The sequence below is a fragment of the Macaca fascicularis genome, chromosome 1, assembly GCF_037993035.2.
Source record: "Macaca fascicularis isolate 582-1 chromosome 1, T2T-MFA8v1.1".
NCBI classification, from domain to species: domain Eukaryota; kingdom Metazoa; phylum Chordata; class Mammalia; order Primates; family Cercopithecidae; genus Macaca; species Macaca fascicularis.
The window spans coordinates 113,866,997-113,889,761 of record NC_088375.1 but is presented as its reverse complement, the minus strand read 5'-3'; the positions used below and the strand labels follow the sequence as shown (position 1 = coordinate 113,889,761).

The following is a 22,765-nucleotide window of genomic DNA, read 5'->3' as shown; positions in this document are numbered from 1 at the left end:
TTCTTCTGGGTAAAGAATGTTGTCTTTACTCTGTTGGCTCACATTTGACCAGAAACTGGAGCCCCAGCAAATCTTAGTAGCCGCTCAGGAAGCCTATTTTAAGATAGTCCCAAAATCAAACTTGTTCTAAAACTAGTATGCTGATTGAGGAGAAAGAGCCTCATGACAAAAATTCAACTATAGCTGTGGGTGACAGTTGTGGGTTTCAGTACTGGTCTGGGCCGAGGTTTCCCGTGATCACCTAATGAACAGGCTCATTTGCAGGGATCGTCAAGGTGCTCACTATGTCTACCTCATAGCCTCAAAAGAAGTGATTGGCTAAAAGAATTTGTGTACTATCTTGAAGGGAAAAGAGCCCAGAAATAGAGGAAAAGATAAGGATTGTATAAAACAGACATGTGATTCAACAGTTGTTTAAAATATAGAAAGCTGCAAGAGACAGCTGTTCCCACTCTAATGACAAGAAAAAGCTGTATGGTCTGCAAAATCATGTGTTTTGATCCCACCAGAGAGCTGAAGTTGCAAGGCCCCTGAGTCAACTGAAGTCCAAAGCATGAGAAACTTCCCTATAGAAGGACAAACACATGAAGCAGTTCATCTTTGACAGATAATGGAAGGAAAAGACAGCAGCCATAAATGTTGGTTGGAGAAAAATCACTGAAGTGTTCATCATTTCTTAAAAGCCAAGTGTGAAGTATTGTGACAGCTTAGAATCTCTGAGAGTTCCAGACACATAGCATGTTTTTGCCCATTTGCTGTGTCTTTCCTCCCACGTCCTTAGTGCTGACAAGACACATGTGGCAGGGAAAGAGAATTTCTCGAGCTTGCCACAGTGGTGTAGGCATAGAAGTCATGATCGCATGATCGACCACCACCAGAGTACAGGCACAAAACCTGGTTGCTTCTCTCACATAAAACAAAAGGCATCTACCACTGATGTTGTCCAACCCTTGGCCCCAGGGGTAGGCCAACTGCTGAGGTAGGGTTAGACACAAAATCTGTCTATACTGGACAAGGGGAGGAGACTTGCTTTTGCCCAAGACTCCCCATCATTGAAAGGTAGAGTTCCGCTACCCCAAGGGGATGTCACAGGAACACTAGGACTCAGGCACCCATGGCCTGAGGTTTGGTACACTTTCAATGCAATCAGTAATGTGAGGTGGTTTCAATCAATTGTTTGAGTTGGTTGCAGATCCTTTCCTTTAATGACGAAAAACTGTGATGTGGATACAAAGTTTCCATGTTCAGAAAGATTGGCCTTGTCCTTAAGGATATTATATTGATTGGATTTCTCTCAACCTCCTTAAGTTGTGTTTAGCATTATTAAAATTAAGTGACATTCACTTGGATGAAGTGGTAATAAAAAAAAGGTTGTGAGAATTTCTAGTGATTTTTGATCTCAAGCCTTGTATCACAGTTGGGCTGTCATGTGTGTACTTGAAAATAAAATGTGTGGCCGGGCGCGGTGGCTCAAGCCTGTAATCCCAGCACTTTGGGAGGCCGAGACGGGTGGATCACGAGGTCAGGAGATCGAGACCATCCTGGCTAACACGGTGAAACCCCGTCTCTATTAAGAAATACAAAAAAGTAGCCGGGGGAGGTGGCGGGCGCCTGTAGTCCCGGCTACTCGGGAGGCTGAGGCCGGAGAATGGCGTGAACCCGGGAGGCGGAGCTTGCAGTGAGCTGAGATCCGGCCACTGCACTCCAGCCTGGGTGACAGCGAGACTCCGTCTCAAAAAAAAAAAAAAAGAAAAGAAAAGAAAAGAAAACGTGTACAATTGTTGCACTGTTTTGAAGATTTTAATGGTGAAAGCGACCTAATCAGTAATCAGTACTCTATCTAGAAACCAATCTTGGAAATATGTGATTATGCTCTTTTAAAATAGCTGAAAAGAAGGCTGGGTGTGGTGGCTCATTCCTGTAATTCCAGCACTTTGAGAGGCCGAGGTGGGCAGATCACTGAAGGCCAGGAGCTCACGGCCAGAAGCCTGGCCAACATGGCGAGACCCTGTCTTTACTGAAAACACAAAAATCAGCTGGGCATGGTGGTGCACACCTGTAATTCCAGCTACTCGGGAGGCTGAGGCAGGAGAATTCCTTGAACCTGGGACTCGAAGGTGGAGTTTACAGTGAGCTGAGATCCTGCCACTGTACCCCAACCTGGGTGACAGAGGAAGATCTGTCTCAAAATAAATAAGTAAAATAGCTGAAAAGAAATGAGTGTGTGTTTATTCTCACTTTGTTCTTGTTTTGTTGTTTAGTATTTAAATAAAATGAGATTATTTATCCTCATACGGAATTTCCAAAACTGATATATGCATTTAGCATTTTGTTAAATGATGGAGAGAAAATTTAATTGCCTTACTTTGAAAAGTTTGGCATAGGTCCTGTCACATTTTTGATGCTTTTGATCACAGTTCTGTCATTAGAATGCTGGCAACTACATGTTGCCATGCAAGGAGTATCCTAACCACTTTAATACGGTCGTTTGAAGCGCTGCAGGCAGTAACTACTTGACAGCAGATCACAGTGTTTTTATTGGTTACGTGAGAGACAGAAATAGAACTTTCTGCAGTACAAATGTCCTGTTAACTAATCCTTGTGCTATTAGCTTACAGAGGTTTGACTCCTGGGTCTGAAAAGGGCACTTTCTCCTGCTAAATTTTGAATATTGACACCAATCAATGCCTCATCTTCAGACCCTGGGGAAGATGACAATCAAAACCAACTGCTTTCATGAGAGACAGAACCAGAAATTGAAACCATTCAATCCCTCTACACCCAACAATCCCACATGTCCCCTTTTCCATCTCGTACCCCCTCTTCCTCTAGACAGAAGAGGTGGGCACATGAGAATTGTAAGGCTGGAGTTTGAGGGAGAACTTTAGTTCAGAAATTTTTTTTTCTTTCTCTTTTCTTTTCTCTCCTTCCTTCCTTCCATCCTTGCTTCCTTCCTTCTCTCCCTCCCTCCCTCTTTCTTTCTTTCCTTCCTTTTTTTTTTTTTTTTTTTTTTTTTGTATTTTTGGTAGACACAATGTTTCACCATATTGCCCAGGCTAGTCTCAAACTCCTAAGTTCAAGCGATCCACCCACCCTGGACTCTCAAATTCAGAGATTTTCTATAAATTAGACATTACACTCAGAAGCACCCTGATGCAAGGCCAGCAACTAGGCCCATATATCGGAATAACAGGGTTTTCTAGAGCATTCATCTGCTCTTTCATAGAAAAGTATAAAAGGTCATGAAAGGTTTTTGAAACTCTTACCTTATGGTCAAACTGATTATAATTAAATTTGTGTATAAGGTTTTATTACAATTAGCTTTAACATTTTAATACACCACACAAAGGTAAAATTTGGTTTTCTCTTCATCAAAATGTTTGTGTAATATTAATAATAGATACAATTTTTTTTTTTACCTTTTGGCTAAATGATTGACTATTTTAAGATGACCTGTGATCCTATTTTGTGATATCAAGTCTTTCAAAACTTCGGCAAACTTTCTAAGAGTAAAATTTCCATATTGAGCCTTTTGGACCTCAAATTAACTTTTTGGATACTAAGTTCTTGAAGTCCAAGAGAGATATATTAGGCTTCTTAGGCTTATTTGTTATGCTAGAATTATGCAAGAAGCATTGTCAAATCTGAGGTGGTGCTTCACTTCCTTTGGGTTCTGATGACACAGATGTGTTGTTAATGTGTGTTCCAGGATTGTATGAGATTCCTAGAGTTCTGATATGCTGTCAGTGATAATTACGATTATTATGTTAAATTGTCGGGTGCCACAAAAGCAACAGAATTCCCTTGTCAACTGTGTCTATAACTATGGCTGTCTTAAGGCTTTTGTCATCCACAATTGTTGTTTTGCTTTGATTCTTCTTAAAAAAGTTACTTATAATCAGTTACAGTCCAGGCCTTGGTTCTTTGGGGAAGTCCATGAAAAGGACTCTTGGAGGCAGGTTTCTGATAACTTGGAGATCATGCCATTGAACCAAAGAGAAAATTTCCAAGGCACTAATAGAAAGGCTGATGTGTTCATAGAGATTGCTAGCCCAGTATGAAGCAGAGCAGGAGATGATTGCATGGATTGGACTAACAGAGGACTGAAACAAGTTTTTATGGTCTTTGTTTGTTTGTTTGAAACACTGTTGATTCTTCAGAGTCTGGAGAACTTGTTTCCTTTTGAGCTATTTATAGCCTGCAACAATTGAGTAGAATAGTCCTCTAAACAGAATTTGAGGCATATTTTTCTCTCTGTCAAATTTCTCCAGAATTTGTAAACTCAATATTCTTAACTCATGACCATGTGTTTGTTTGCATAAGTTCAATAAGATTCTGTTTTCTTTTATAACCTGACACAGGTGGAGGAATGGATAATTTTCCCAGGGCTTTGCCTGAAATGGCGTTGTGAAATGTTCCAGCAAAGTCCATTTAGGAGAGCCTATATGAACAATGATTCTTGCTGCACTTTGTGTGGGTAATCAGGCCAAGTATACGGAACTGAAGCTTCTTTTGCAGGTAGGTTGGTCCTGCTGTGTTTTGTCTTTAGTGGAAATGGGGAACTGGAGAGAGGAAGATTGTGTTTCAGGAGAAACTACAGTATTAGATGAACGTTTGATTCCTGGGTGGCCATGCGGTCACCCATGGTGTGGAGCTGCTCAGGGTGCCCCTTCTCCACATGACACAGCCAGGAAGCTGGATGACCAGATTCCCCATGATTGAAGAACTGACAAATAGAAAGTGGGGACTGAAATCGATCCAATAGTCCCATAGACAGTGTTTTTGGACATAGAAATGGACCCTTCTGGTCTTAAAGCTTGAAACTTACATTTGTTTTATCTGAGTTCCTTCCTCAGGAAAGGACCCTCAGGCCTCTCAAAAAGCATCATAGACCCGAACCTCAGCAGATCACAGCCTCCAGACAATAAGATGTCAGCCCCCTCACTCATCATGAATGCTTCCTCACCCTTCCCTAGTTCCTCTTTTCCCACACACAGTTATGTTTCTTCCCTGCTAAATAAACCCCTCACTTTAGTTGATCTGGGAGATTGATTTGAGACTCATCTCCCAGCTCCTCAGCTGTAGCACCCAATTAAATCCTTCTTCCTCGGCAACACTCAATGTCTCAACGATTGGTTTTCTGTGAGCTAAGCAGTAGGGCCTAGACCGAACTCCTGGGCTTTCAGTAACAATACATGTAAACTTTTACAGACTGCAATTAATGGATCATGAGATATTGAGAAATTGGAATGGCATCAACTTGGCCAATTCTGAGAAAACACCCTGAGCTTAAATGTCAGGGCTCTGCCTCCTGACCTCGACAGTATATGGTTGATTTTGAGTCATAGCAGGTGAGTATGGCCTGGTTTGAGTGTTTTATAGAAATATAAAACATGGCAGATTGCATTTATTTTAAATCCAACAAATCTCCATTTCTGGTGAGAAAATTTTGTTAAAACCAACCAACCAAACATAGATGTATATGAAGAAGAAAATGAAGGATTCCCTGCTTCCCAATCTCACTTGATTGCTGTCTTCTATTATATACTACAGGGAGGAAGGGGGCAAGGCGCCCAGGAAGTCCCTTATCCTGTTTTGACAATCATCTAGCCTCTTTGGGCAAACAGAAAAGAGGGAAAGCATAAAGAAAATAACAGAAATTTTGCAGACATTTCATCTCCGGGCTGGGCGCGGTGGCTCACACCTGTAATCCCAGTACTTTGGGAAGTCAAGGTGGGCAAATCACTTGAGGTCAAGAATTTGAGACCAGCCTGGCCAACATGGTGAAACCTCATCTCTACTAAATATACAAAATTTAGCCAGGCATTGTGGCCCACGCTTGTAATCCCAGCTACTGGGGTTTACAATTACTTGAACCCAACAGATGGAGGTTGCAGTGAGGGGAGATTGCCCACTGCCACTGCACTGCACTCCAGCCTGAGTAACAAAGGAGACTCTATCTCAATGCAAAGAAAGAAAGAAAGAAAGAAAGAAAGAAAGAAAGAAAGAAAGAAAGAAAGAAAGAAAGAAAGAAAGAAAGAAAGAAAGAAAGAAAGAAAGGAAGGAAGGAAGGAAGGAAGGAAGGAAGGAAGGAAGGAAGGAAGGAAGGAAGGAAGGAAGGAAAGAAAGAAAGAAAGAGAAAGAAAGAAGGGAAGGAAGGGAAGAAAGAAAAAAAAGTGAGGGAGGAAGGAAGGGAGGGAGGGAGAAAGAGGAAGGAAGGAAGGAAGGAAGAAAGGAAGGAAGGAAGGAAAAGAGAAAGAGAGAGAAAGAAAGAAAAGGAAGGAAGAAAGGAAGGAAGGAAGGAATTTCACCTCGGCACAGGAAACTCTTATGACCGAGGCTTCAAGGGCTCTTCTCTGGCCCTAAACCCACAGTGGATGTTGCCTCGTTTTCCGAGGTACAAATGCAATCATAGGAGCCGATCAAAGGAGAGGGCAGAGAGAAAGCAAGAGGGATGGCTCCTTCCTACTGATCCACCTTCCTCGAGTGTTGCTTGTGGGTAATAGAAATGCCTTGACATGGGTGCGTGGGAACTATTGCCACTTATTAGGAATTCAGACACCACCAGCAAATTTGCATTGTGAGGTTCCATGGTGTAATGGTGAGCACTCTGGACTCTGAATCCAGCGATCCGAGTTCGAGTCTCGGTGGAACCTTTGTGTGTGTACCTTTCTCTTTAATTAGGACGGTAGTGCCGTGTTTTACTCCCTAAATGGAATGGGGATTCCACTGACGTCCACAAGCTCTGAGCTGCGGGCCTCCGTGTCCCTTCTGCTCCCGCTGTCTAAGCCTCGCGATGTCCCCCGCGCTCCTTGTCCCCTCTTCGTCTCCGTCTTCGGTGTTCGGGGTCCCAGAAGCCGGGTTTTTCCAGTGGCCGGGACCACAGGGAAATTGCCGAATCATCCAGTCGGGATCACCGAGCCTGCAGGGTCCCCTTCCTGGGCGAGCCTCGTGGCACCCAGCAATCGGAGGCCCGGACCTCCCGCTCCCCCGCCTCGGGGTGAGAGGTCTCCTCCACTAAAAAGGCTGCCGCCCCTCAGTCCTAGACCCAGAGATTCCTTTCACCCGGAAAATCTCGTAATGTCACCCATTGTCATTTTGGTAAGTAAATGGTAACGTGGGAAATTTTGATGGGGTTAGCTCAGTCATTGGAGATTGTGTCTCAGCTTAGGATGGATGGTTGGAGACCTAACTTGGGAGTAGGACTGCTTTATTCACATGGTCCATCTGATTCCAAATGTTAATTTATTCACTTCTTCATATTAAGATTTTTATGCCGAATCTTTAGCGCCTGCGTCTCTATTGCGGACCCTAAAAGTCACTGTTTCACTAAGCTTCGGAACCTGACTCCGGGAAATCTCATTTCTTTATCCCAAGATCTGAGTCGGAAAGAGAAATCCTCCCGGCGGCCTCTTCAAGCACACGGTCTGGGAGCGCGGGTTCTGATCCTCCGCCGCCCCGGCCGAGCTCCCGCGGCACCACGGGGAAGAGGAGCCTGAGCAGCTCTGAGGGGCGAGTCCCTGATGGTGGGGCTCCCCCTCGTCCCGTCAGAACCCTACCCCAAGGAGAAGACGCCTTAGGACGCTACCAGCGTTAAAAATGTTCTCTCCTGCTCTTCAGAGCACTTGGAATGAGGTTCCTGATGGCTCTTGGGAGCGAACTAAGATGTCGCTCCAGGCGCTCAGGACCATCGCTCTCATTTTCATGTTTTGGGACTGAGAGCGATTACGAAGGACTGAAAATCACCGCAGCCTTCGAAGGGCTCAGTTTGGAGGACGAGCCGGGGTTGAGGGGGGTGAGATGACGCCTTCTTGGCTCCTTGGAGTGGACTAGAAGGTAAGGAAACACACAAACTCTGTTTCCCCTTGCAGGCTGGACTGCAGGGCCTGGGGAGGAAAATTGGACAAAGAGTAACAATATTTATGTACAGGTTGGCTGCACGCGTTAAAAATTGTTATCCCAGGCCGGGCGCGGTGGCTCAAGCCTGTAATCCCAGCACTTTGGGAGGCCGAGACGGGCGGATCACGAGGTCAGGAGATCCAGACCATCCGGGCTAACACGGTGAAACCCCGTCTCTACTAAAAATACAAAAAAAGTAGCCGGGCGAGGTGGCGGGCGCCTGTAGTCCCAGCTACTGGGGAGGCTGAGGCAGGAGAATGGCATAAACCCGGGAGGCGGAGCTTGCAGTGAGCTGAGATCCGGCCACTGCACTCCAGCCTGGGTGACAGAGCGAGACTCCGTCTCAAAAAAAAAAAAAATTGTTATCCCTAGAGATAAGTGTAGGAACGTGACTGGGGCACTGCTGTTCACCTCCAGTTTTGCAGCATATGTAAATTTGACAACAGTGTATAGTGCATAAAAATTCATTCCTGTTTACAAATAATTGATCACAACCAGTTACAGGTTTCATTGTTCCTTCTCCACTTCCACTGCTTCACTTGACTAGCCTTATAGGAAAAAAAGTCATTTGTAAATATGATATTGTTTCAGTTGATCCTCAGCCCACTCATTCCCCACCCCCTGAAAGTAGCTGGAACAACAGGTGTGCACCACATGCTGGGCTAATTTTTGTATTTTTACTAGAGATGGGGTTTCGCCATATTGGCCAGGCAGCTCTCGAGTTCCAGAACTCAAGTGATCCACCTGCCTGGGCCTCCCTGCACCTCCCTGCTGGGACTACAGGTATGAGCCACCCTACTTGGTCATCATTTGTATTTTGAAATTAAACATTTTGTAGTCATTACTCTTCAAAGACTCTGGGTTTTGTTGCATGAGCATGATGGGGTTCATGACATGCTACTCCAAAATACAACATCTTGGGGTATTGAATGTTTTATGCTAAAGGAATTTGAGTAAACAACAGAAGCAGGAAGGTCATTGTCACCCCACCACCTGCCGCCCTTCTTCTCTGAAGTCGATGATAAGACACTTATGTGAGAGGTGCCCTCTCTGTACCCAGAGGAAAGGTGCATCCTCGATTCTGAAGACACAGGGACACAGACAAGAGCCTGAACACAGAAGCCGGGCTACGTTTTCCCCAGTTTGTTACTGCTAGGTCATACTCTTAATGTCTTATCATACTTCTCCATGATTATCCATTCTTCAACAAACTGACTGTTAAACAAAAAAAAAAAAAAAAACTGAGATTTAGCTGTTTCCATGGGCCTTCATTTCCTTTGAAAGGCACTCCTGTCATGTAAAACGTACATTAAATAAATACATACGCTCTTCTCTTGTTAGTCTGTCTTTTGCTGTAAGGGTCTCAGCAGTGAACCTAGGCTGGGTGAGGAAAAGTCACCTTTCCTCCTCTACATGTAGAAATATCTTCCACTATAAAACTATAAAAAATATATATATATTTTGACAGGGTCTTGCACTATCATCCAGGCTGGAGTGCAATGACGTGATCTCAGCTCACTGCAACGTCCGCCTCCTGGGTTCAAGCGATTCTCCTGCCTCAGCCTCCGGAGGTGCTGGGATTACAGGCACCCACCACCATGCCCGGTTACTTTTTGTATTTTTAGTAGAGATGGGGTTTCACCATGTTGGCCAGGCTGGTCTCGAACTTCTGACCTCAGGTGATCCACCCGCCTCGGCCTTCCAAAGTGCGGGGATTACAGGCATGAGCCACTGCACCCGGTCAAAACTATAAGAATTTTATTAGAGCAGATTTGAAGCCAGAAATTGAATCATTGTTCCCCTTTGGATGAGCTGTACGGATGAGCTAATAAACTCCCAGTTCCTCCTAGATACAAATACTTCTCTAGCTCATTCCCTGAAGCTCCTTGAGGGTCAAACCTGCTGGAGATTGAGGGGCCTTCCTAGAACCTCCCAGTTCAGGAGGTTACTGCTGGTGAGAGGTTTGCTGCAGTCTCCCTGGGAGGGTGCAGGGTCACTGGAAAGTATCACTGCTGTAACTTCAGTACAAATGGTTTTCATCACATCTGCTCTTTGTGCAGTGTTGCAGGCAAAATACAAGAGCTAACATGCACATGAGTAACATATGCACATTATCAACTGTGCCTGAATCACAAAGTGCCACATGTTATGCACAGTTGATGAGTGCATATGTTTACTCATTTAGTCCTTACCTCAGGCCGGAGGTCACACTATCACTTTCACCTTCCATATGAGAAAACTGAGATGCACAAAGACGTTAAGTGACCTGCCCAGGGTCACTCAGCCAGGAAAGGAGGATTTGAAAGCAGGAATTTGAAGTGAAGGCAGCCTAGCTCCAGAAGACGTTCTCAGAACCACTGTGTTTATACTGCTCCTAACGAAATCACCCTTGCAAAAATTATGACAGTAAGAAAAACCTGACATGGGAAAACTATGACTGTGAAAGAAATCTGACCTGACTGACCGCATCTTACTTCTAACCTCTGAGCTGCCCTTGTCCATTCCTGGGCATAGGCCAGGCTAAGAGGAGTTTGGTTCCAAGTCTAAGTCTGAAACAAAGCTGATTACCCCTTCCCCAGACAAACTCCTTCCTATCTTGGGGATCAGACCTCCTTAGCAAAGCTAACAAATTAGGCACGAGATTGGAAATTATGGCTCAGGAGCCATGCAGCCAGAAGCCACATGATTCCTAAGCTCCCCAACTGTGCCTATATATAACATTGTTAGCGTTAAACTTTAGATTGGTGTTCAAGCTATTTTTCAGACCTTGCCTTATGGTGAACTCGCTGGCACACCCAGACCAGTAAACTGGCTCATCTGGTCCTGTGGCCCTCACCCAGGGACTGACTCAGTGCAGTAAACAAGCTCTGACACTGTGATTTCATCCCCCAACCCAACCAATCAGCTTTGCCCATTCCCTAGCCCCCTGCCTGCCAGACTATCCTAAACAAACAAACAAACAAACAAACAAAAAACCCTAGTCTTTGAATTTTGGCAGATTTGAGTAATAATAAACCCCTGTCCTGGTCCCTCAGCTACCTCTGCATTTATTAAATTCTTTCTCTATTGCAGAAAGCCTTACCTGGACAATCGGCAAGATAAACCTACCGGGCAGTTACATTAATAAAAGAGAAACACAAATGGTAAGCATGCTTGAAAAGAAACGTAAGTCTGTGTATTTCTTTTGAAGAAATACAAAAGGAGGAAGAATGATAAGACAGGCGATACACTGTCCTAAATATTTTCATGATTCTCCTGCCTCCCCCATATTCTTATCCCAACAACTGATCCCCAGAAACCTTCAAGTTAAACACCGTCCTGCTAGAACTGGGTTTGTCCTTCTCTTTACATTTTCCTCTCACCTGCCCCACACCCCTTCCATATCTAATCTGTTCTTCCACTTCCAGGTCATTGAGGATTTTCCATTTAAAAATTTAAAAAATTCATAAAGGGGAAGATAACTGGTCATCCATATTCACACCTCCTGGAATTAACTACTCTTAACATAGGTACATGTTTTTCTTCCAAATCACTGCTAAGCTATTGTCTTAAAAAAAAAAATTATACATGCTAAGCATAGACCATACTAACAGTAGAGAAGATGTAAACATATGTAAAATTTTTGAGCACCTTCAGTTCAAAATTAATTTCTCATAACGTTTGGACAACACTGGAGTAAAGGTCTTGTGGTATATCTACAGAGACAGGAATGTATATTTTAGCTAGACTATCCCCGCCAGGCCCCAAAAAAGAAAAACAAGAAAAAATAATAAGGATATAGATACCTGAAAAAATAATAAAATAATAAAGATGCATATATGTATGCTTTTACAAAATTTAGCTTAGACTCTATTATTATTTTACAAATATCCCATTTAATAGTGCTTAGACTCTATTTTTATTTTACAAATATCCCATTTAACTGCAGACAAAGAGACAGAAACAGAAATGAAGGAATTCCTCAACTCCCAATCACATTTAGAGAGACATTTTTCTAAAGGAATCCTCTACGGGTAAACATACACTAAATTGAGTAGAAGACATTAAGATTTGGAGTGGTTTTCTTATTCCTTTTTACAACCAAGTTGATTAAGGTGTGAATCGACTATGGTACAACGCATCCATTTCAAGTTTGATGACGTGTCTATTACTCTAAAAGGTCCTCTCGTGCCCTTTGCAGTCAGTCCCGCCCTCTGCCTGACCCCAGCAATCAATGATGTAGTTTCTGTCACTATACAGGTTAGTTTTGCCTGTTCTAGAAATTCACCTTGATGGCGCCTCACAGGATGCCCTCTTTTCGTCACTCGGCATAATGTTTTTGAGATTATCCATGCCCTCTCATGTTTCCGTAATGTGTCCCATTTTATTGCTGGGTAGTTCGGGTAGCTGGGGTAGATTGCAGCCCTTTCTGCCCACAGGTGAGACTGCGGTTCTGATTTGCAGGCCTCCGTGAACATGAGCAAGGGCACCTGGACGCGGGGAGAGCCCTCCCGTTCCCCTACAGAAAGCAAGCGTGTTGTGTCTACAACCGAACAGGGACACTGCTTTTATCACAAAGAACAGCACCAAAGGCCCTGCTTTCATCCAAGAGAACAGCAACCCGACTGCGTAGAGTTTCTACCTGGCTCTATGAGGTGAGAACACGTTCCCCGCTAGCACAGAAATCCCACAAACTCCTGTGGGGGCTGCGGTTAGAAGCAGAGGCTGTGTGAAGGGTGACTGGGGGCTACGAAAAAACACGAAGGTTTCCACAGAGCGTGAAAACTCAAGAGACTGGAGACCATAAAACAATCTGCAAAAAGCAGCCCCACGTGTAGAAACGGAAGAGAAGGGCCCTGCGGCCACTTAACTTGTGTTAAACAAGCTCACGGCAGCGGAGAGGATGGTAATACGATACTTCCTGTTTCCCCTCACTGTGATTGTGAGGAGAACGCTTAACATGCCACCCAAACCACGAAACCGTAGAAATCAAAAACAGCCCTTTGCGTGGAATCTACTTTTTCACTACAAAAGTTCAGGGGAAAGCGCGAACGCAGTCCCCCACTACCACAAATTATGCAGTCGAGTTTCCCACATTTGGGGAAATCGCAGGGGTCAGCACATCCGGAGTGCAATGGATAAGCCTCGCCCTGGGAAAACCACCTTCGTGATCATGGTATCTCCCCTGCCAGGTAAGTATGAGTTCCGGTACCTCCGCCCTGCCACAGCTCCATACGCCTCCCCCTTTACACACACGGTCACTTGCCCCGCGCACCCTCAAGCCCTCCTAGCCCTGACACACAGCTGGGACTCTCAGGTCCGACCAGTGGTCCTGGGCTCGCTCCTACAGCACGGGAACTCCTTCGTGGCGAAGCAGCCGGTGGCGAAGCGGCAGCCCCTGCGCTGCCTCATCTACATAGAAGTCGCCCTCTCCGTGATGTCACCGACAGCGCGTTCCCGGTCCCCGTCTGCTTTTCCGCCCCATCGTGCGCCAGCTCAGCCGAACAACCTGCTGTCACAGCCTGCGTGGACAGTGACGTCTGCCTCTCCTTTCCCTCCCTTCCCCGTCCCTGGTCTTCCCCAAAGAAGCGGGCGTTTCTGTTGTTTTTTTGTTTTTGGTTTGGCGCCGAGTCTCGCTCTGTCGCCCAGGCTGGAATGCAGTCGCATGATCTCGGCTCCCTGCAACCTCAGCCTCCCGGGTTGAAGCGATTCCCCTGCCGCAGGCTTCCGCGTAGCCGGCTGGAACCTGTCCACCCTTCTTCAAATAATGGCTTGTAATGCGCAGACTAAAACATGTAGGATTGCACAGGAAACTGGTTCTCTTCACATCGTTATCCTTGTGATGTAGCATTCTACTTGAAATTACAAGTCGTTCAATATCAGAGAGAAACCAGAGAGGCTGCTCAGATGACTGCAAACCAACCATCCTTACTTGTTTTATCACTAGCACTGTTATAAAGATGGTGGTCCAATTTCATGAATCTTGTAGGGTTTTTTCAAATACAGCAATGTACAAATATGCTGCCTCAGCAGAGCACACTGGACATTCAGGCATGGTGCTGGAGTTTGTCATCTCTTCCACAGCCTTCTCTAGACCTTAGCACTTACCTCGTGTTAGCGCTTTATGCTCTGCAAAGACAGAAACAAAGTGGTCCAAATTTGGGGGGGGAAAATATGTGTGTATATATATATAAATATATATTATAAATATATATATAAAGAAGATATATATATATGTTTTATATATATATATATTTCTTTTTGAAAGCACTGATGATCAAAAGCTCAGGCAAGGTGTCCCTCTTTGCCAGGAAGGCTCATTCCCAGATGGTCTTTCCCACACTGAGGGCAGGAGAGGAAAGGAGCCGCCTCACTGAGGAATTGTTAAGAGCGCCAAAAAGCCCAGTTGAAAGGGTGTCACAGAGTAGGAAAAACAAAAAAAAGAAGAAAAGAGGAGAGAGAGACCTCAGTTAAGTCTACAGCTGTCACTTGTTTAATCATCTCTAGTCTTCAGAAACCATAAAATCAGTTTTCTCAGAAGTAAAACAGGAAATATATAACATTAGTAATTTGAATAGAACACATATAATGCACACAAGAATGAGAATCACAAAGAGGATCTGTATGCCAGAATAGTAAGGGAACCTATTCCTATTCCATTAGGGAGCCAACTAAAAACATCAGGGAAAACGTCACATCCCAGTTCTTCTTTCATGATTTCTTGTAGCCAAATGACTTCTATTTTTTTCCAGATGAAGTTCTACTTCATGGAAAGTATTTATATATGGATACGCAACAAGACGTTGTAACCAGCACACATCCCACCTCCCTGATCAGCTAAATCTATCATCTAAAGCGGGCTGCGGAGGCTGCTGTGGCTGCGGCTCTCCCCTTGTGTGTTCTGGGCTGTGTTGTACTAAGTGGAAGAGGAGGTGTGGGCAAGCGTTGTGCAGAGATCACAACCAGGTGGGCAGGGGGCTGCTCTCTCCACACTATCAGTTGACAATGTACATTCCTTTTATGAACTCTTGTAAGTGCTGCTATATCTACCCATTGTTTTTGTTTTGTTTTGTTTTGTTTTTTTGAGACAGACTCTTTCTCTGGCTCCCAGGCTGGAATGCAGTGGCACAATCTCCACTCACTGCAACCTCTGACTCCTGGGTTCAAGTGATTCTCCTGCCACAGCCTCCCAACTTGATGGGACTACAGGCACATGCCACTGGACCCGGCTAATTTTTGTATTTTAGTTGGCCAGGCTGATCTCGGACTCCTGACCTCAGGTGACCCACTGGCCTCGGCCTCCCAAAGTGCTGGGATTACAGGCGTGAGCCACCGCGCCCAGGTTCCACCCATTTTTAAATAAGGATAATATTGTCTTTGAAAATATGTATCATCTAAAGTGATACGAATATCTAGTACAACCTTAGCCAGTGAATAAATAGCTTTTTGTTGAGCTGTGAAAGAGGCTAAGTTTCATCAGCAATATTTGTTTCTTTCTTTTGTCTTTTTTTTTTTTTTAAAGACACAGTCTTGCTGTGTTGTCTAGGCTAGAGTGCAGTGGTGCAGTCTTGGCTCACTGCAGCCTCCACTTCCCTCGCTCAAGCAATCCTCCCACCTCAGCCTCCCAAGTAGCTGGGACTACAGACATGCACCACTATGCCTGGCTAATTTTGTTTTTGTTTGTTTGTTTGTTTGGTTTGGTTGTTGAAAGACAGGGTCTCGCTATCTTGCTCAGGATGGTCCCAGATTCCTGAGCTCAAGCAATCCTCCCACCCGAGCCTCTCAAAGTGCTGGGATTACAAGCATAGGCCACCACGCCTAGACTATTTTTCTTTCAGAGAGAAGGAGTGACTCTGTCACCCAGGCTGGAGTGTAGTGTCACCATCATAGCTCACTGCAGACTGGAACTCCTGGGTTTAAGTGATCCTTCCACCTCAGCCTCTGAATCACTAGGATTATAGGCCAGAGCCACCATGTTCAATTTTTATCAGCAATGTTACCTAAGGTAAAAGAAGGATTTCTAACCATGGGAGGTAACATCCCATCAAAGCAAAAATGTGCTCCCCAAAAATGTTTGGAGCTATCTTCTTAATGGCCAGGCAGATAATTAGCAAGTTTTCTCCAAATAGGATCTCCAACTATTACTAAAGTAGAGTGTGGTGGACATGCCTAGTGAAAAGTTTGAGGATACTCTTCCAATTTTTTTTTTTTTTTTTTTTTTTTTTTTGAGATGGAGCCTCTCTCTGTTTTCTAGGCTGAAGTGCAGTAGCATAACCTTGGCTCACTGCAACCTCTTCCCCCCAGGTTCAAGTGATTCTCCTACCTCAGCCTCCTGAGTAGCTGGGAGTACGTGTGAACACCACCATACCCAGCTCATTTTTGTATTTTTAGTAGAGACGGGATTTCACAATGTTGGCCAGGCTGGTCTCATACCCCTGACCTCAGGTGATCCACCCGCCTCAGCCTCGCCACTCATGCAGTGTTGGGTTTCTTCAGAGGTATATATGTATAGGGGTGACCATATATCCTAAAAGACATTGCATTTCATCATTCCATGTCTTTAGACATTTAAGGGCCATGGATGGTGATCTCCTCCAGAGACAAAATAAATGCTGGTCAGAACAGGTAAGTGTAGTATAATTTGGGTACATCAGCTTTCAGCATTTAAACCATAGGTCACACATGTTAGAGCAAGAGGGCAGGTTGCATCCTGATAGCAGGAGGGAGTGTTTTTGTCTTAGCTTTCCAATAGCATCATGGTGTTCACCACTGTCATTTCAGAGTGAGGCAGCAATTTTTTGCTTGGTTGATGTTGTCTCCGATTTTTTTTTTTTTTTTTTTTTTTTTTTTTTTTTTTCCCTTGCAGCTGGGGTCTCACTGTTGCCCAGGCTGGAGTGCTGTGGCAACATCACAGCCCAGTACAGTCTTGACCTCTTGACCTTCAGGGCTCCATGAATCATTCTACCTCAGCTTCCCAAGTGCTGGAGTTACAGGCACACACCACCACACCCAGCTTATTTATTTACTTTCTGAGACACGGTCTCACTCTTTTGCCCAGTCTGGAGTGCAGTGGTGTCATCAGGATTCACTGCAGGCTTGAACTCCTGGGCTCTAGTCATCCTCTCACCTCATACTCCTGAGTAACTGGGACTATTATTGGGTGCCACTATGCCCGGCTAATTTTTATATATTTTGTAGAGACATTGTTTCACCATTTTGCCCAGGAAGCTAGTCTCAAACTTCCGGGCTCAAGTGATCCTCCTGCCTTGACCTCCCAAAGTGCTGGGATTACAGGCAGTTATTCTGACAGTACAGTTATGATGGTTTAAACTGAGACATGGGGCCGGAAGGTTAGGAAGAGTCAGACAGATTCGATAAACAGGTTTTGCGTGATGTGATCCCGAGTTGCATCGTGAGTGCAATCGGGGAATACTGGTGAAATTTAGCACAGGTTGTACCAATGGGTCATTATGGTCAAAAGTGGTTGGGAGTTTAAGGTGGCAAACCCAGCACCTTGTCAAACTTCTCACAGTGGCAATGGTTTGTGAGATTCTGATCAGAGAATTATCCCTCCCTGCTGTAATCAAATTAATTAGGGACATAAAACAACAATCTGATCACAGGCATTTTGCTATGTGTGTAGGTATATATATATACACATACACGCAATAGGACTAGTGTGTCATATCTTTAGAGAATATGCATATAGGATGATTTTACCAAAACCACCAAGAGAGGACCCCTACAACTTAAAGGAGCCCTAACAGTGTACATATTCCAGTCAACAGAAAAAGCGACCAACCCTTTCAGTTGCAGTTAGCACTGGAATTGTGAATAACTGGTTATACAGCCCAGTATCTTGGGTGGAAGTGGGCTACAACAGATGTCAGCGACTTGCCGTCTTGGTCAGGGATATTGCAAGTCACCTTTAAGTGAAAACCTCCACTGACAGATGTCCACTCTGGTAGGGATATGAGAAACATGAATCTGTGTGTCAACGCCCTTATGTTTACTGCCACAGAGATTGGGCAATAATACCTGATGTGAGCCAGGTGCTGTGGCCCACACCTCTGGTCCCAGCTACTTGGGAGACTCAGGAAGGAAGATGGCTTGACCCCAGGAGTGAAAGGCTACAGTGAGTCATAATTGCACCACTGCATTCTTGCCTGGGCAACAGAGGGAGACCGCATCAAAAAGAGAGAAAGAAAGAGAGAGAGGAAGGAAGGAAGGAAGGAAGGAAGGAAGGAAGGAAGGAAGGAAGGAAGGAAGGAAGGAAGGAAGGAAGGAAGGAAGGAAGGAAGGAAGGAAGGAAGGAAGGAAGGAAGGAAGGAAGGAAGGAAGGAAGGAAGGAGAGAAAGAAAGAAGGGAGGGAGGGAGGGAAGGAAAGAAAGAAAGGAAAACATTAATATTAATAATATATGTTTGGTGCCCTCTAGTGGGCTTGGAGGGAATATTTTATTTGATGTTTCCAGTAAACAACATCTCCAGATTATAGGCCACAATTTGTGATATTTTCATTTCCCAGCAGCTCATTATGAAAGGCATCCTGTATTAATTTGGAGCTCTTGGTAAGAAGTCTTGTGAGACCTTAGCAATGATGGAGGATGTTACCTTTAAGAAGTACAGTACAGGTTCATAAGCCCCTTCATCTAACCACTGCATGGGTCTTCCTCTTCTAATTTCGAAGGTAGAGAGTGAAAGTTTTCCAGAAACAGTGGGGGATCTTTGGCCAGGGAAGGTTAAAAACTTCTGTTAGTTTTGTTGATTGGGTTTTTATTGTATCATTATTGGGTTGCACCAGTCCAGAGGACTAGGGGTGATAGGCACAATGGAAATGTTGGGACATAGGCCAAACGTTGCAAATGGATCCAACTACCTGCCTGATACAGTGTGTTCCTCGGTTGCTATGGAGATCAGATGGCACTCCCCATGAGGAATGATTTTTTTCTAATCACAGTCTACCTGCTACTTGGGCTGTGGCTCATCGGCATGGAAAAGCTTCACCCCAGTGAGAGCATATACAAATTACCACCAGAAGGTATCTGTGACCCTAAGATGCAGACAGCTGGGTAAAGTCTAACTGCTATGTCTCGAAGGGTCCTAAAGGTACAAAGTCCCTGTGACACGTGAAGGGGTTGTCCAGGATTACGTTTGGGCCAGAACAGACGGTACAGCAAGAATAAACCTTTTGCACAATCGTAGTCAATGGTTTTCAATACACTGCTTTCCTCATGCTATCATTTTGTCTGAATTCCAACAAGTCAGCTTATGAACTACTTTAAAAAGGGTAATTGAAGCCTAAGGAGTGGATCAGGGTATCATTGGGTCCATACCATATGCCTGTTTCTAGAAAAAACCTTGTTCCCTTTATCTTTCCAGAGAAAATAAAATATTGACTCAAAATAAATAAATTTTAAAAAGAAACAGGGCCGACCATGGTGGCTCATGCCAGTAATCTAAGCACAGCACTTTGGGAGGCCGAAGCAGGAGGATCACTTGAGTTCAGGAGTTGGAGACCAGCCTAGGCAATTTAGTGAGACCACATTTCTACAGAATTATTATTTTTCTTAATAGCCACATATGATGGTGCATACCTGTAGTCTCAGCTACTTGGAAGGCTAAGGTGGGAGGATCGCAGGAGCCCAGGAAGTTCAGGCTGCAGTGAACTGTGATTGTGCCACTGCACTGCAGCCTGGGCAACAGAGAAAGACCTTGACTCAAAAAAGAAAAGAAAAGAAAATATCTTAGAAGTTTCGCTGTCCATCCTGTGCAACAGAATATCTATGTGTAATGTCCACCATGTCCTTCCGTTGTACCCTCCCCTTAGTTAAGCCAGGAAGGCACCTGTCCCCTTATTAGAATATCATGGGCTCATGGCCAGCACAGTGGCTCACACCTGAAATCCCAGCAATGTGGGAGACTGAGGCAAATAGATCTCTTGAGCTCCGGGGTTGGAGACCAACCTGGGCAACATAGCAAGGCCCTATCTCTACAAAAAAAAAAAAAAAAAAAAAAAAAAAAGCTGAATGTGGTGGTGCACGTCTGTAGATCCAGCTACTCTGGCGGCTGAGGTGGGAGGATCACTAGAGCCCAGGGGGTGGAGGCTGCAGTGAACTAACATCACACCACTGTCCTTCATCCTGGGTGACAGAGTGAGACCTAGTCTAAGAAATGTGGGGGAAGGGGGAGAAAGTTTGTTGTGCCAGCAAGTAAATGAAGAAAGGGACAGTATTAGAGTTGAGAAATAAATTGGAATATGAATTGGTATCTCTCCCGCAGAAGATAAATTTGCTGAAAGTGCTGAAGTTAAAGGCATTACATAAGACCTATTGCATAAGACCTGTTACATAAGACCACTGCTTCTCTTGACTAGCCTTATAGGAAAAAAATAATTTGTAAATATGATATTGTTTCAGTTGATCCTCAGCCCACTCATTCCCCACCCCTTGAAAGTAGCTGGAACAACAGGTATGCACCACATGCTGGGCTAATTTTTGTATTTTTAGTGGAGATGGGGTTTCGCCATATTGGCCAGGCAGCTCTCGAACTCCAGAACTCAAGCGATCCACCTGCCTGGGCCTCCCTGCACCTCCCTGCTGGGACTACAGGCATGAGCCACCCTACTTGGTCATCATTTGTATTTTGAATTTAAATATTTTGAAGTCATCACTCTTCAAAGATTCTGGGTTTTGTTGCATGTGCATGACGGGGCTCAGGACATGCTACTCCAAAATATAACATCTTGGGGTATTGAATATTTTATGCTAAAGGAATTTGAGTAAACAACAGAAGCAGGAAGGTCATTGTCACCCCACCACCTGCCGCCCTTCTTCTCTGAAGTCGATTATAAGACACTTATGTGAGAGGTGCCCTCGCTGTACCCAGAGGAAAGGTGCATCCTCGATTCTGAAGACACAGGGACACACACAAGAGCCTGAACACAGAGGCCTGGCTACGTTTTCCTCAGTTTGTTACTGTTAGGTCATACTATTATGGTCTTAATGATACGTCTCCATGACTATCCATTCTTCAATAAACTGACTGTTAAAAAAAAAACAAAACTGAGGTTTAGCTGTTTCCATGGGCTTTCATTTCCTTTGAAAGGCGCTCCTGTCATGTAAAACTTACATTAAATAAATACACATGCTCTTCCCTTGTTAGTTTCTTTTGCTATAAGGGTCTCAGCAGTGAACCTAGGCTGGGTGAGGAAAAGTCATCTTTCCTCCCCTACATGTAGAAATGTCTTCCACTATAAAACTATAAAATATATATATATATTTTTTGACAGGGTCTTGTGCTGTCATCTAGGCTGGAGTGCAATGACGTGATCTCAGCTCACTGCAACGTCCGCCTCCTGGGTTCAAGCGATTCTCCTGCCTCAGCCTCCGGAGGTGCTGGGATTACAGGCGCCCGCCACCACGCCTGGTTACTTTTTGTATTTTTAGTAGAGATCGGGTTTCAGCACGTTGGCCAGGCTGGTCTCGAACTCCTGACCTCAGGTGATCCACCCGCTCAGCCTCCCAAACTGCCGGGATTACAGGCGTGAGCCACTGCACTCGGTCAAAACTATAAGAATTTTATTGTGGCAGATTTGAAGCCAGAAATTGAATCTTTATTCCCCTTTGGGTGAGCTGTACGGATGAGCTAATAAACTCCCAGTTCCTCCCAGATAGAAATACTTCTCTAGCTCCTTCCCTGAAGCTCCTTGAAGGTCAAACCTGCTGGAGATTGAGGGGCCTTCCTAGAACCTCCCAGCTCAGGAGGTTACTGCTGGTGAGAGGATTGCTGAAGTCTCCCTGGGAGGGTGCAGGGTCACTGGAAAGTATCACTGCTGTAACTTCAGTACAACCGGTTTTCATCACATCTGCTCTTTGTGCAGTGTTGCAGGCAAAATACAAGAGCTAACACGCATATGAGTAACATATGCACATCATCAACTGTGCCTGAATCACAAAGTGCCACATGTCACACACAGTTGATGAGTGCATATGTTTACTCATTTAGTCCTTACCTCAGGCCGAAGTCACACCATCACTTTCATCTTCCATATGAGATAACTGAGATGCACAAAGATGTTAAGTGACCTGCCTAGGGTCACTCAGCCAGCAAAGGAGGATTTGAAGTGAAGGCAGCCTGGCTCCAGAAGACGTTCTCAGAACCACTGCATTTATACTGCTCCTAACAAAATCACTCTTGCAAAAATTATGACAGTGAGAAAAACCTGACATGGGAAAACTATGACTGTGAAAGAAATCTGACCTAACTGACTGCATCTTACTTCTAACCTCTGAGCTGCCCTTGTCCATTCCTGGGCATAGGCCAGGCTAACTAAGAGGAGTTTAGTTCCAAGTCTAAGTCTGAAACAAAGCTGATTACCCCTTCCCCAGACAAACTCCTTCCTATCTTGGGGATCAGAACTCCTTAGCAAAGCTAACAAATTAGGCACGAGATTGGAAATTATGGCTCAGGAGCCATGCAGCCAGCAGCCACATGATTCCTAAGCTCCCCAACTGTGCCTATATATAACATTGTTAGCGTTAAACTTTAGATTGGTGTTCAAGATATTTTTCAGACCCTGCCTTATGATGGACTCGCTGGCACACCCAGACCAGTAAACTGGCTCATCTGGTCCTGTGGCCCTCACCCAGGGACTGACTTAGTGCAGTAAACAAGCTCTGACACTGTGATTTCATCCCCCAACCCAACCAATCAGCTTTGCCCATTCCCTAGCCCCCTGCCTGCCAGACTATCCCTAAAAAACAAACAAACAAACAAAAAACCCTAGTCTTTGAATTTTGGCAGATTTGAGTAATAATAAACCCCTGTCCTGGTCCCTCAGCTGCCTCTGCTTTTATTAAATTCTTTCTCCGTTGTAGAAAGCCTGCTG

The 22,765-nt window shown here is 44.7% G+C and overlaps 2 non-coding genes across 2 annotated transcripts; one reads left to right on the top strand and one right to left on the bottom strand.

The window, feature by feature from the left end:
* Window positions 1–6,584: 6,584 nt before the first annotated feature.
* TRNAQ-CUG (transfer RNA glutamine (anticodon CUG)) lies at window positions 6,585–6,656 on the top strand. Its single transcript has one exon. It is a non-coding gene; the product is annotated as a tRNA-Gln (tRNA).
* A 6,258-nt stretch (window positions 6,657–12,914) lies between these two features.
* LOC123570616 (U1 spliceosomal RNA) lies at window positions 12,915–13,078 on the bottom strand. The gene has a single exon (XR_006694891.1). It is a non-coding gene; the product is annotated as a U1 spliceosomal RNA (small nuclear RNA).
* Window positions 13,079–22,765: the final 9,687 nt, after the last annotated feature.